Source organism: Staurois parvus, unplaced genomic scaffold, assembly GCF_062004578.1.
Source record: "Staurois parvus isolate SC_StPar_1 unplaced genomic scaffold, SC_StPar_1.0 ptg000275l, whole genome shotgun sequence".
NCBI classification, from domain to species: Eukaryota; Metazoa; Chordata; class Amphibia; order Anura; family Ranidae; genus Staurois; species Staurois parvus.
The window spans coordinates 4,338,106-4,352,360 of NW_028318071.1; the positions used below are offsets into that span (position 1 = coordinate 4,338,106).

At 42.3% G+C, this 14,255-nt stretch overlaps 1 protein-coding gene across 1 annotated transcript in view; it reads left to right on the top strand.

The window, feature by feature from the left end:
* Window positions 1-4,425: 4,425 nt before the first annotated feature.
* LOC149459091 (serine/threonine-protein kinase H1-like) overlaps window positions 4,426-14,255 on the top strand; it is a 102,160-nt gene continuing 92,330 nt past the window's right edge. Inside the window, exon 1 of the mRNA XM_089681669.1 lies at window positions 4,426-4,769. The gene's annotated coding sequence lies outside the window, so the exon portion shown is untranslated. The remainder of the gene's footprint in view (window positions 4,770-14,255) is intronic.

A 14,255-nucleotide genomic window follows, 5' to 3' on the forward strand; every position in this document is an offset into this window, starting at 1 on the left:
GGATGGACTGGTTGGAAGAGTAGAAGATTCCAGTATTAGCTGAGGGCAGGATAGACTTCCCTGAAGAGATAGGCGATCTCTGAAAACCTAAAAGTGAGCAGAGTAGGCGATAGTCTGATAAATTGGGGTAGAGAGGTCCAGAGGATGGGGGAAGCTCTAGAGAAGTCCTGGAGACAAGCATGGGAGGAGGAGACAAGGGAGCTAGAGAGTAAAAGGTCTTGCGAGGAGCGGAGAATATGGTTTGGGTGATATTTAGAGACAAGATCGGTGATGTAATTTGGGGCAGAGTTATAAATGGTTTTATACGTTATTGTTAGTGTTTTGAATCTGAATACGATTAAAATAAAATTCAATAATGGTCTATAAATAAAACATTAATAATGAATACTTAAATAAAAAATAAGTAACATATTAATTAATGCAGATTTTAAAAATCATATTATAGAGGGCCTCAAGCGCAGCCCTCGGCATCTCCAGAAGGCCGCACAATAGCACCACATTTATGTACCTCAACACCCAAAAAGTTTGGTCCTACTGGTTTTTCTTTTTTTGCAGCATATTGCAATGCACCCTGAAGAAATTGGAGTACTATACCCCCAGCACTGGTATCAGTTGGTGCAATAATAACCCTCAGCATTGGTGTTAGTGGATGGAATAATAAACCTCAACATTGATGTTGGTAAATGCAATAGTAACCTGTAACACTGGTATCAGTACTATTACTTCCCTCCCAAAATCGGTGGTCACTAGCAGTGAAACTTAACCCCCCACCCCCCTGCATTAGTGGACAGTGGCAGTGAAATTGATCCCCCGCCATCCATTGGTGGTCATGACAGAAAAAGTAAACCTCCGATCCCCTGCCCTGCATTGGCAGTCAGGCAGTAAAAGTTAACCCCCTATCCCTCCTTCCTGCACTAGTGGTCATAGCATTGCAAGTTAACTTTCAGTGCCATGACCAGTGGGGGTTTAACTCCCACATCAGTCATGATTGTGAAAGTTAACTCCATCCTCATTAATCACTTACCGATCACACGCTCTTGAACTGCTCTCCTTCTCCCCAGGCCAGGACTTTACTTACTTCACCCACACAGTGTCATCTTACAACAATGGTTTAATTACTTTAGTACTCAAACGATTGGTTAATTGATTGCCAATCAGCCCCTATCTCCATATATAAACACCATCGGGCTTCCACCTCCCCCTGCTTGAAAAAGGAGCGCACTTCCGCCTTTCCAGGCCAGCGCAATGCTCCAAAACGCGTCACAGTGCACCTTGGGTATCTAACGTCATCACGTTCACGCTGTTGCTGCGTTCCACCCGACTTTGAGTGAGGATGTGCACGCCGGCTGGCTCCAGAGCTGTCCCCTTCCAGCCACCATGCTGACAACTCTACACCGATGACAGAGCATTACTCTGCATACCCACCTGTCCGATGTTACACCGAACCACGGTTTTATGCATTTCATTTACCTCAGTAATGTGAGCGTTCCTACCTTTTGATCCTTAATAAAGTGTTATGCTGCACTTAGAGGTGCCTTTTCTCCTTCTCTCAGGACTTTACTTGTATCATGGGTGGCGATAACTCTGCCCACACAACACAAAGAGTGTTCCAGCACACAGCACCCCACTGCCACTTTGCTATGCATATAGTCCCCAAAAGCCCACATGTTGCATGCAGAAGGCAGGCTGGCTGCATGCGGTCTGCGTGTTGGGCACCAGAAGACAATTTGATGTCAAATAGTGGAGACACGTAGATTTACTAAAACTGGAGTACTCAAAATCTGCTGCAGCTCTGTATGGCAGCCAATCAGCTTCTAACTTCAGCTTGTTCAATTAAGCTTTGGAAATGAATCCTGGAAGCTGATTGGTTTCTATGCAGAGTTGCACCAGATTGCATTCTCTTTAATTATTCCCAAGCAGACTTTGCATCCCTACAATTGTTTTTATGTGCCATTCATGATATTAGTAATTCCTAATTATTTTGATGTATTTCAATTTTAAGACGTGCCTTGTAATTCCACTAGGGCACTGGCTTTTAGAAAAAGAGAAGTAACCAGTAGAGAAGACAGGTTTAAGAAAGGGGGCGTGTCCCTAAAAAGCATTGCCTGCCTGTTACACTGCTCTCTCCCTACTCGATCACAGAGCAGTTTAATGGCACTGCTCGATCTGACAGCTGAGAGGCTTAGCACACCTAGTGCCCGTTTCTGGCCACCCGTCATCCCTGCTCCGACACTCAGACTGTGTTTTTTCCTGGTTCACACTGGAGTATACCATCATCTAGGTGAATACTGTCCTTTATGTTGTATTAAAGGAAACGTACAGCCAAAGCTTTTTTGGCTGTACTTCTCCTGTAGATCACAGGAGTGCAGTTTGTTCTGCACTCCTGTGACCCATTTTAAGCCGACAGCGGGCTGAAGCCTGCTGTCAGCTGACGTCACTCAGCCGGTCCAGGCTGGGGAAAGATCCTGACCTTAAAGTTAGGATCCACCCCAGAGTCTGGAGCAGCACCTGGCTCAGCCTCTCAGCAATCTCCTGAAAGCCTGAGCCAGCCACTTCCTTACTCTCCACAGCCCAGTGCTCCAGTGAGCTGGGTGGGTGGTGAGGTAGAATAGCAGGGATTTCATATCCCAGGACTGGCTGTCACCACTCTCTGCTAAAAGCGGTGGTGAGAACTCAGCAATTAGTGGTCATGTGATTGCGGTGTTCTCACACTTAGAGCCAGGGGCTTATGCTGCATCCACCTAGGCAAGTATAATGTAAATTTTAACTACTTCTGCGCTCTATCATAGAAATCCTGTCATTTTTTTTTTATTTTGGAGAGTTTAATTACATTTTAAGACAGGAACTGTGTTGCTGGCTGGATCACCAGGTTAAACCAAAAGGGAAAAACCCTGAATAAGAACACAAATGCAGCCACCAACCACATTTAAAGCTGAATTCTGAAGCAAGCAAATATTGTCTAAATACATTAATCATGTAGATCCTTCATTGATTCTTGGTGCAGTTTCCACTGTGAAACTTTACCTCTGTGCAGGAGCTTCCTGTAATAAAGAGCAGCGATCACTACCTCTCTCTTATTGTGCAGGGTGATTGGTCTTGTCTCTGCCCACTCCAGCAGCTTTCTGTAGTGTGGGGTGGGGTGGGGAAGCCTGTTGGGCCTCTCTCACAATTTTGTTCTCTGCACAGGCTATGTAGGGCACAGGGATGATGGAACTGCTTACAACGTAAAATCTGGGTTTTTAAAAAGGTATTTGGTGTACACAAAGTGGACTCAAATACAAGTTTACACAAATTTAAAGTTGAACAATAGACCCTCTCCCCCCTTCCCACTGTACTTACTTCTGGGGTTGGTGAGCTGTCAGCACCCCCCGCAGTTGGTCCAGTGGCCTGGAGATTTTAAATGACGCTCTTCTATCTCTTTTCCAGCACTTTCGGGATGGACCAGATCACTATGAGGGCCCTGACCAATCAGAATTGATTTGGAAGTGCTGCATGGAGAAGAGGGAGAATAGCAGGGATTTCAAATCCCAGGACCACCAGACCGGCTGCAGGGGTGCCGATAGCTCAGCAACCCCAGACGTAAGTACAGCTGGGGCAGTGTCTGGTGTTATTTCACCTTTACAATTTTTCTGTAATTCTCAGTTCACAGCGAGAGCTGCATGTGAATTGCACAAGAACTGCACTGCATTCCTGTGCAATTCACATGAAATTCATATTAAATGGTTCAAATAGAACTGCATCCACACCAGAGCGGCTGCTGCATTTTTGGAAACGCACTGCAACCGGATCACATGGTTGTTTCATACTATGCGACCTGCTGCAGGCAAACGTACTGCATTTACAATATGCTTGGAGTGTCAGTGAGATTGCACTGACATCTGCTGTGGATTTCAAAGGCAGTGCAATTTTGCAGGAAACACACAAATCACGGCATCAGAGCTTACCGAGCCATCATAACCCTTGACACTACTTCGAGAATTGGCAACTTCAGTCACAGAGGCACCAGCCAAGCAGGCACTAACAATTTGCCCTCATTAAAGCCCAGTAAGGTCTGACACAACTCCGTATCACTAGCAGCACACAGTGAATGACAAAAGTGAGGCTTCCCACCCGTTAGCTAGGTGTCTCATCACACAGCAGAAGCAAAAGATCGTTAAATCACTTCCGCTTTCAACATGAAACATGTCACTTTTAAACCTGCAAATCAGTTGTTTCCATATTTTTGTACAGCCCTGTAAATATTTTCTATTTGTGAATTCAATACAGCTGGAAGTTGACCTCAGCCCGTCTCCAAGTCAGTGTCTGCTCTCGGGGAGCTTCTCCTCCCTCCTCTCATACACCAGTGACTCCCGGCTCTCTGTCAGCAGCAGCAGGCGCACGTTCCGTGTGAACACTCCCCCTTCTCCGCTCCGTCTGTCTCCAGTGAACTCTCCATTCCTCCACGTCTGCTGCCCGCTGAACTTCCCACTCTAGGCTTACTTATAAATGCAGCAACAAATGAAAACGAAATCTAAAATATAAGTTCGGTCACTCGGAGTACAGCTGCGCCTCCAAGCTCCGCTCTCCGGTCAAATCCAGCCTCTATCTCACTAGTCACTCTTTCGCGGCTCATAAACTTTATGGTGCTGTTGCTATGACACCATTAGGCTCCATAAGAGAATTCGTGACGTCAGACAACTTCCGGTTTGTGAAGTTTCCCCAGAACGACTTTTCAGAGAAGCGAAGAATGTCAACTTTTTGATGACTTGGCAATGTGATGTTGCGATCAGGTAATTGCAGGATTGAACGTGAGGTGTGAATGTGGTTTATAACTGTGAGAAGAGAAGGCCCGGTATTTGGAGAATGGGGTCCACCCGTGGCAGCTCTGCGTGTAGTCGTTACTTCCCAGGACTTTGGAGGGAGGAATACCTGGATAGCAGTTGCTCATTTGATGTTACTCTTACAGTGGGGATGGATTTAATGAGTGTCATCTTTTTTTATTTGATATGTGAAGAATACCTGGATGGAGATAACTCTTCAGTTTGTTTTGCTATCTTAAGCCCTTGTTTGTTTGTTTGCATATCTTCCGTGTGTCTATATATACACATTATGACAGTGGTGTAACAGATGGTGTATTTCTAGTCCAGTTTAGTAGTGCTGTACAGTGTTTGTGCTTCACCTTAAAGCGGAGTTCCACCCAAAAGGGGAAGTTCTGCTTTAAAGATTGGTCCCACGCTCCCCATTAAGGATTGGCAGCTTTGGGGAACGGGTACCCAAATTGACAGGTACCCACTCCCACTTCCGCTGCAATCGCCTAGGCGATCAGAAGCAGAAGTTGTCCCCCCTTGTGGGACACGTGACAGGTCTCAGAAGATGACGGGTCCATTCAGGAAGCGCAGCGCTACTCGCACATGCGCAGTGGGCACCCGGCTGTGAAGCCGCAAGCTGTCACAGCCAGGTGCCCACACTGAAGATGCCGGCACCTGGAATACAGGACGGCCGGTAAAACGGGCTGCAGCGGAGGCACCGCGGGATCGTGGGACAGGTGAGTGGCTGTTTTTTAAAAGTCAGCGATTACATTTTTGTAGCTACTGACTTTTATTATTTTACAGTGTGAGTGGAACTCTGCTTTAGGGCCTCATGCACACAGGGCGTTTTTGCAGCCACTTTTAGGGGCGTCGGGCATTTTATTTTATAAACTGCTTCCAAATGGCCTCCATGTTATCATATGTGTCCATGCACACATAGACCTTTAGAAGTTTCTAGTAGCAGTAGCATTTACCAGCAGGAAAAAAAACCCAGGACCAGCGCGTCCAGGAGCAGCAGCGTTTTGGTAGAAAAACTGCTTGACGCAGCTAAGCGCATGCTTATGCTTCAATGGCCAGGATAAATGATCATTAACCACATGCCACCCAGCCACTGTATAAATACGGCGGCAGGGCGGCACGGCTGGGCAAAAGCACGTTTTAAAACGTGTGTATTGTAAACAGGTAGGGGGCGCGCACCCACCCTACCTGTCCCGCCGATCACAGCCGCAGATGTCAGTCACCGGGTCACAGCCGGTCGTTACCGACTATGTCCCGGTGATCGGGACTATGTCCCGGTCAGCAATTGCTGACAGAGAGCACAGCTGCAGTAGCTGTTCTTTCTGTCAGTTCCCTGACAGCTCCAGGACAAGCTGATCAGGACAGAAGAGTTTCTCTCTCCCGATCAGCGGTGTTCCCTGCAGTACACACCCCCACCCCCTAGTAAAACACTCCCCTCACACAGTTAATCCTTTCCCTGAAAAATAAACTTAACCCCCTCCTCCCCAGTGCCATTAGTACAGTGTCAGTGTTTTTTTTTTTTGCACTGATCACTGTATTGGTGTCACTGGGGATGTCAGTGACCCCAAGTCAGTACCCCCCAATGTCAGAATGTCCGCCGCAGTCCCGCCATAAGTCACTGATCGCCGCCATAAGTCGCTGATCGCCGCCATTATTAGTATAAAAAAATCTAAAAATCCCAGTATCTTTCCCACCATTTGTAAACGCTATAACTTTCACGTAAACCAATTAATTTACACGTATTGTTTTGTTTTTTTTTTTTTAGCAAAGACATGTCGCAGAATGCATTTTGGCAGAAATTTATGACTAAATTTGATTTTTAAATTTTTTTTTACTGGACATGTTTTATAGCAAAAAGTCCAAAATATTGTTTTTTTTCCTCAAAATTGTCAGCCTTTTTTTTTGTATAGCGCAAAAAATAAAAACCGCACACGTGATCGAATACCACCGAAAGAAAGCTCAATTTGTGGGGAAAAAAAGGATGTAAATTTTATTTATGCACCGTATTGCATGACCGCAATTGTCCGTTAAACTAGCGCAGCGCTGTATAGCAAAAAAATGGCGTAAATTGCAGTATCTATACCATAGTTTGTAGACGCTATAACGTTCACATAAAGCAATCAATATACACTTATTGGGATTTTCTTTATCAAAAACAAGTAGCAGAATACATTTTGGCCTAAATTTATAACCGACTTTGAGTTTACTATAAATTTTTTACAGCTGAAATTAAAAAATATTGTTTTTCTTCAAACATTTCGGCCTTTTTTTGTTTATAGCGTGAAAAATAAAAAGCTCACAGGTGATCAAATACCGCCGAAAGAAAGCTCTATTTGTGTGAAAAAAAGGACGTAAATTTTGTTTGGGTTCAGCATTGCATGACCGCACAGTTATCAGTTGAATTAGTGCAGTGCCGAGTAGCAAAAAGAGGCCTGGTCATTAAGAGGGGTAAATCCTCTGGAGGTCAAGTGGTTAAAGTTCTCCCGTGAAAGAAGTATACATCAACTTCAATAATCAATTCATTGTGAAAAGTGCATCCACCACCAATATAGTCAGCCTCTTCCTGAACCCTTAGAACCCAAATTATAGGAGGTCTATTTGGCATGACGCTACATACATCCTGCATCCTGATGGAATAATTAGATGTTGATGAAATATTCAAATGCTACAACAGTTTATCCTTTATCTTGCCACCGAGAGCGCTCACATATAAAAGAAATCCACCATAGTGTGAAATCGCCAATAATTTATTAATAAAAAACACAAATATTCTATTTACAAAGTCATAAAATCAAACCTCATGTAAATGAATGCTGCTGGTGCCAGATCCAGTTAGCGATGATGTGAGCATGGACCCCTCCTACCCCGGTGTACGGTTCCTCCAAATGGACGTTGTCAAGGAGATCGGACTGATCTTTTCTGCAAAAATGCTGCTGATGGCAGCTTTTCTTGAAAAGTTTTTTTAACGTAGTCCTGTGTGCATGAGGCCTTAAGCCAGTCTGTTCACTTCCTTGGACATGTCACAACAGTAAGCTCTGCATGTGACAAATTGATTGAATTTTAAAGCTCCCTCACAGGGCATTTAAAGTTTCAGTCACCCTTTGTGCCCCAAGCTGAGGAAGCTGAGGCAGGAGTGCCAGTCAGCTAGGAGGTTGAGGAAAACGCTGTGTGGATGCAAGCACTGGCACTGACCCCTGGTGGAGTGGAGTAACCTCATCCAATCATCTGCGGTGAGAGTATAGCCATGTGGGAATCATACTAAAAAGCATTCCTTGCTGTTCTAATGTTAGACAGCACACCTTTGTGGTGAGTTTGAAATTTTATCATACGGTGGAGGTTTGACAGATGTTTTTCCAATCACTTGGTGAAGGCTTGAAGTGAATATTATTGAACTTTTTATGTTCATGTTATTTTTATACATTTTGTGAATTATTCACATTAGAGGTTGGGACACTGAGGTGCACCTAGTCACAGTCATTTGTGGACAAATATTTTATTACATGTAATTATATCTATTACTGAAATCATGTTTACCTGTCTCAATAAAGAGTACGTGTCACTGCAAATGCCATCACAAGTGATGTTGCTCATCCCTTGTGATAGCGATAAAGTTGAGCCCCAAAAAATTTTCCCCATACTCACAAGCAAATGCGAATGCATATGTAAACAGCAAATGCACCACACATGTGAGGTATTGATGTGAATGTCAGAGTGAGCGCAATAATTCTAGAACCAGGCCCCCATGTGTAACTCTAAACTAGTGACCTATAAAAGCATTTAAAGCATTTACTATGGATAATTTAATGTACCGTACTGATGCCATTCCACAGGCGTGCACAATTTTAAAGCATGACATGTTGGGTATCTATTTAGTCGGCAACATCATCTTTTATATTTTACCCAAAAAATGTGTATTATATTGTGTTTATTTGCACTAAAATTCATTAAAGTGTATTTTTTCATAAAAATTTGCATTTTAAAAATGTCTGTGCAATTATCATGCAACATAAAAGATGAAAATTTGTGTTTGGTAAACCACTGTGTAAATATCATGTAAGAAATGTCAGAATTGGCCTGGGTTTTAAGTGGTCAAGGGGGCCATAGATGGATTGAAATTTGGCCAGTTCAGAAGGAATTGGACAAATTTTGATCCATGTGTGGTCATTGCTGCCCATTAGAAGTCAATCTATCATTCAACTTCCATTGAACGGACCTGTCAGATAAAAGTGTATACATTCTGACATTACAGTATATACAGTCTGGAAGCAGAGAACATATAGAATACAATTGTGTATGTCCCACAATACAGGTGAAACTCGAAAAATTAGAATATCGTGCAAAAGTTCATTTATTTCAGTAATGCAACCTAAAAGGTGAAACTAATATATGAGATAGACTCATTACATGCAAAGCAAGATAGTTCAAGCCGTGATTTGTCATAATTGTGATGATTATGGCTTACAGCTCATGAAAATCCCCAAACCCCAAATCCACAATTTCAGAAAATTAGAATATTGTAAGAAGGTGCAATATTCTAGGCTCAAAGTATCCCACTCTAATCAGCTAATTAAGCCATAACACCTGCAAAGGGTCCCTGAGCCTTTAAATGGTCTCTCATTCTGGTTCAGTAGGAATCACAATCATGGGAAAGACTGCTGACCTGACAGTTGTGCAGAAAACCATTATTGACACCCTCCCTCCAGAAGGAGGGAAAGCCTCAAAAGGTAATTGCAAAAGAAGTTGGATGTTCCCAAAGTGCTGTATCAAAGCACATTAATAAAAAGTTATGTGGAAGGGAAAAGTGTGGAAGAAAAAGGTGCACAAGCAGCAGAGATGACCGCAGCTTGGAGAGGATTGTCAGGAAAAGGCCATTCAAAAGTGTTGGGAACTTTCACAAGGAGTGGACTGAGGCTGGAGTCAGTGCATCAAGAGCCACCACACACAGATGGATCCTGGACAACAAACAACGTCAGAAGCGTCTTACCTGGGCTAAAGAAAAACAGACCTGGTCTGTTGCTCAGTGGTCCAAAGTCCTCTTTTCTGATGAGAGCAACTTTTGCATCTCATTTGGAAACCAAGGACCCAGAGTATGGAGGAAGAATGGAGAGGCACACACTGCAAGATGCTTGAAGTCCAGTGTGAAGTTTCCACAGTCTGTGTTGATTTGGGGAGCCATGTCATCTGCTGGTGTTTGTCCACTGTGCTTCATTAAGTACAGGGTCAACGCAGCCGTCTACCAGGAGATTTTGGAGAACTTCATGCTTCCTTCCGCAGACGAGCTTTATGGAGATGCTGACTTCATTTTCCAGCAGGACTTGGCACCTGCCCACACTGCCAAAAGCACCAAAACCTGGTTCAATGACTGTGGGATTACTGTGCTTGATTGGCCAGCAAACTCGCCTGACCTGGACCCCATAGAGAATCTATGGGGGATTGTCAAGAGAAAGATGAGAGACATGAGACCGAACAATGCAGAAGAGCTGAAGGCTGCTATTGAAGCATTCTGGTCTTCCATAACACCTCAGCAGTGCCACAGGCTGATAGCTTCCATGCCACGCCGCATTGAGGTAGTAATTGCTGCAAAAGGGGCCCAAACCAAGTACTGAGTACATATGTATGCTTATACTTTTCAGAGGTCCGATATTGTTCTATGTACAATCCTTGTTTTATTGATTGCATGTAATATTTTAATTTTCTTAGATTGTTGATTTGGGGTTTTCATGAGCTGTAAGCCATAATCATCACAAATATGACAAATCACAGCTTGAAGTATCTTGCTTTGCATGTAATGAGTCTATCTCATATATTAGTTTCACCTTTTAAGTTGCATTACTGAAATAAATGAACTTTTGCACAATATTCTAATTTTTCGAGTTTCACCTGTATTTGTGCAAATTGTTTATGAATGCATTCAGTAAAATATGCAATTTATATTGATTGGTGCACAAATACACACAGAAAAAAAATAACAGTAAAGGGCTTGCTGCCCCTCTGAAAAGTGATCCATGATGGAATGCTTTTCAGGAAGTGGTAGAGCAGCTGCTGCCCCTCTGAAAATTGGCATTTAGTTGATACTTTCTCCTCTTGAATTCCAGTTTTTGTTTTTTTGACAGCTGAATGGATATGTTTGAGGCAGTACTGCCTATCAAAAGCATGCATGTTTTTTTTTTTAGTAGGGCAGTCAGGGAGCAGCAAAACTACTGCTTAACTGCCTGCTTTTCCCACCCCAGCCACCAGTGTAAACAAGGCCTATGAAAAATGAATAGAGATACAAAGAGTTGTTATCGCTCATCTATGATCAAAATGTAAAATCATTATAATAATTTCATGGACTTTATAGGCACTACAAATAATGGTTCATAAAGTGTAACACTTTATTGAACATGCACAGAATAATACATACACGTATAAAACAAAGATTGTTACAGAATATATTCTTACCCTGTAACGCACAGAAATATAATCAATGCAGATTCATGTATTACTAGTATCTCCCACATTAACAAAGATATGCCGCAACTCGGCAATACCTAAGAAGGGGTACTCTTGGAATGGTAATAATAGTAATGGCTCAACATGTTTCGCGATGATATCGCTTTTTGAGGAGCTGTAAGGAGACTTCTATGTGGAAAAATATACAAGATTGTGTTGATAAAATAACAAAAAACTTGAGTACAATACTATATGTACACATATCAAACCAAGTGGTAATAGAGCAAATATTATACCTCAAAGTATATACATCTGCATAGAGGCAATGGAAGGAAGTGTTTGATAACACCATGGGGGGGCCAACCGATGGGGGGGATCCCAACAACAGCGGAGTGGCGAGTCGCCCACCCTATGACAATACCTGGTGCGTAAAGAGTATATGATAATTGATAGTAGTATGGTAAAGCCCTCCTGACTGAATGGTACCAATATATGTTAAGGGATAACACTAACCTCCCTGCTAATGGCACGTGGTAAGGCCACTGGTTATCATCCTTATATGAAGACACCTGGATCAGCCTGAAGGGGCCAATATTGTGTGTAAAAATCTGTCCATGATTGCCGACATTACTAGTATATGAAAAAAAATTCCAGTATATATACCATAGTTTGTAGATGATATAACTTTTGTGCAAACCAATCAATATACGATTATTGGAATGTTTTACCAAAAATATGTAGCCGCATATACAGTCAGGTCCATAAATATTGGGACATCGACACAATTCTAACATTTTTGGCTCTATACACCACCACAATGGATTTGAAATGAAACGAACAAGATGTGCTTTAACTGCAGACTGTCAGCTTTAATTTGAGGGTATTTACATCCAAATCGGGTGAACGGTGTAGGAATTACAACAGTTTGCATATGTGCCTCCCACTTGTTAAGGGACCAAAAGTAATGGGACAATTGGCTTCTCAGCTGTTCCATGGCCAGGTGTGTGTTATTCCCTCATTATCCCAATTACAATGAACAGATAAAAGGTCCAGAGTTCAATTCAAGTGTGCTATTTGCATTTGGAATCTGTTGCTGTCAACTCTCAAGATGAGATCCAAAAAGCTGTCACTATCAGTGAAGCAAGCCATTATTAGGCTGAAAACACAAAACAAACCCATCAGAGAGATAGCAAAAACATTAGGTGTGGCCAAAACAACTGTTTGGAACATTCTTAAAGAGAAGGAACGCATCGGTGAGCTCAGCAACACCAAAAGACCCGGAAGACCACAGAAAACAACTGTGGTGCATGACCGAAGAATTCTTTCCCTGGTGAAGAAAACACCCTTCACAACAGTTGGCCAGATCAAGAACACTCTCCAGGAGGTAGGTGTATGTGTGTCAAAGTCAACAATCAAGAGAAGACTTCACCAGAGTGAATACAGAGGGTTCACCACAAGATGTAAACCATTGGTGAGCCTCAAAACAGGAAGGCCAGATTAGAGTTTGCCAAACGACATCTAAAAATGCCTTCACAGTTCTGGAACAACATCCTATGGACAGATGAGACCAAGATCAACTTGTACCAGAGTGATGGGAAGAGAAGAGTATGGAGAAGGAAAGGAACTGCTCATAATCCTAAGCATACCACCTCATCAGTGAAGCATGGTGGTGGTAGTGTCATGGCGTGGGCATGTATGGCTGCCAATGGAACTGGTTCTCTTGTATTTATTGATGTGACTGCTGACAAAAGCAGCAGGATGAATTCTGAAGTGTTTCAGGCAATATTATCTGCTCATATTAAGCCAAATGCTTCACAACTCATTGGACGCCGCTTCACAGTGCAGATGGACAATGACCCAAAGCATACTGCAAAAGCAACCAAAGAGTTTTTTAAGGGAAAGAAGTGGAATGTTATGCAATGGCCAAGTCAATCACCTGACCTGAATCCGATTGAGCATGCATTTCACTTGCTGAAGACAAAACCGAATGGGAAAATGCCCCAAGAACAAGCAGGAACTGAAGACAGTTGCAGTAGAGACCTGGCAGAGCATCACCAGGGATGAAACCAAGCGTCTGGTGATGTCTATGCGTTCCAGACTTCAGGCTGTAATTGACTGCAAAGGATTTGCAACCAAGTATTAAAAAATGAAAGTTTGATGTATGATTATTATTCTGGCCCATTACTTTTGGTCCCTTAACAAGTGGGAGGCACATATGCAAACTGTTGTAATTCCTACACCGTTCACCTGATTTGGATGTAAATACCCTCAAATTAAAGCTGACAGTCTGCAGTTAAAGCACATCTTGTTCATTTCATTTCAAATCCATTGTGGTGGTGTATAGAGCCAAAAATGTTAGAATTGTGTCGATGTCCCAATATTTATGGACCTGACTGTATATTGGCCTAAATATATAAAGCAATTAGATTTTTGAAAAATTTTTTTTAATTGGATATGTTTTATCGCAGAAAGGGAAAAAAATTTTTGTTTTTTTTCAAAATTTGCGGTTTTATGTTTATAGTAAAAAAAATAAAAAACCCAGAGGTGATCAAATACCACCAAAAGAAAGCTCTATTTGTGTGGAAAAAAATTTAATAAATTTAATTTTATGTACAGCAGTGCATGACCTCGCAATTGTCAGCTAAAATACCGCAGTGCCATATCGCAAAAAATGGCCTGGTCAGGAAGGGGGATAAATCTTCCGGAGGTCAAGTGGTTAAAACAGTTTATTGATATTAATTATTTAATTTTACTCTGTATTCCGAAGTCTGTTTTTTTTTTTTTTTTATTTCTTTTTTTTAATTTGAACATGTGACCGAGCAGCAGAGAACTAAAAGATCCTACTGCTTATTTTTCCCTGCAGACAGGCTGGGTCATGTGACAGCTGTATAGCAATTAGGAAAAGGTACTTATACGATTTTATAAAAATAATTACAGTGTCATCCTCCACATACAGAAAGAGAAGGGACAATGTAAATTTAACAGTCTGTGTTTAGCATCACATTAACTGCTTCCCCG